Source organism: Pteropus alecto, unplaced genomic scaffold (genome assembly GCF_000325575.1).
Source record: "Pteropus alecto unplaced genomic scaffold, ASM32557v1 scaffold7, whole genome shotgun sequence".
NCBI classification, from domain to species: domain Eukaryota; kingdom Metazoa; phylum Chordata; class Mammalia; order Chiroptera; family Pteropodidae; genus Pteropus; species Pteropus alecto.
Genome location: NW_006494614.1, coordinates 16,115,392 through 16,116,452, shown reverse-complemented (window position 1 = coordinate 16,116,452; position 1,061 = coordinate 16,115,392).

Here is a 1,061-nt window from a genome sequence, read left to right as displayed (position 1 = left end):
ATGGCTTCTGGGGATCTTTCAGAACTGACAATATTTATATGTTCCTCTCAAGGTCTGTGTGACCCCGAACAGTCTCCAGTCTATCCCATCTGCACGTTTACTCCTGGACCTGATTGGAAAGGGATAGATCTAGGAAATGGGTGGGGAAGAGAATAAATCTGACAATGTCCTTACACATATGTTTTCCTACTTCTGCCCTTCTCAGAGTGAGTATATAGCCTAGATGAAAATTGCTGAGATAGGTTAAAGGAAACTCAAACCTTCTGTAGTATATGCAATATAAAAGCTGTGGTGCCAATTTTGGAGAGAAATTGGGTCAAAGGGTGGAGTAGGTGGAAGAGATAATCTTTGAATGGTGCACTTAGCTGTCTGCCAACAAACTGTGATTAAGGACTAGGGCTGTTGGAGAAACCCAAAGGAAAGTTGTGAGCTGAGTTGTTTATTAAGTTGATTCACACATTATTTAAAAGCACATGAAAGGGAACAAACATAAAATGCACTGATCCAATATGGATAAGTACTGCAAATTATACTCACTCATGGACAAACTTTACTCAGCTCTGGAAATTAATGGCAATTTTCAGCAACAGAAAATATAGAGCTATGAATGATCATTCCATCAGAAATAAAAATGGACTGGGAAGCAAAAGTCCAGAGTTCTAGTATGAGTTTTGCTATTTCCCAGACATGTAACCCAGAACAAGTCCCTAAACTAGTCTAAGCTTCAAACTCTTACCTGTAAAATGATAAAAAATTGTGCTGCCTATCTTATAAGTTGATGTGAGGATCAAATGAGACCATTTAAATGAAAGCACTTTAAAAGTTACAAAAATAAAATATCATTCTTGGTATTACTTTTGATAGTCCTTCACTTACAACTGATTGCCGTTATTACTACAATCACTACATAATGATATGGGCTTATTTGATATGATTATATAGTAAGATATATTTCTTTTCCAAATAACTAAAGTTCAGAATTATAAATCACCAATTAAATATTGAAACTTTACTAAAGTAATATTCCAAAGAAACTTTTTAAAGCTAATCAATTTAAATTT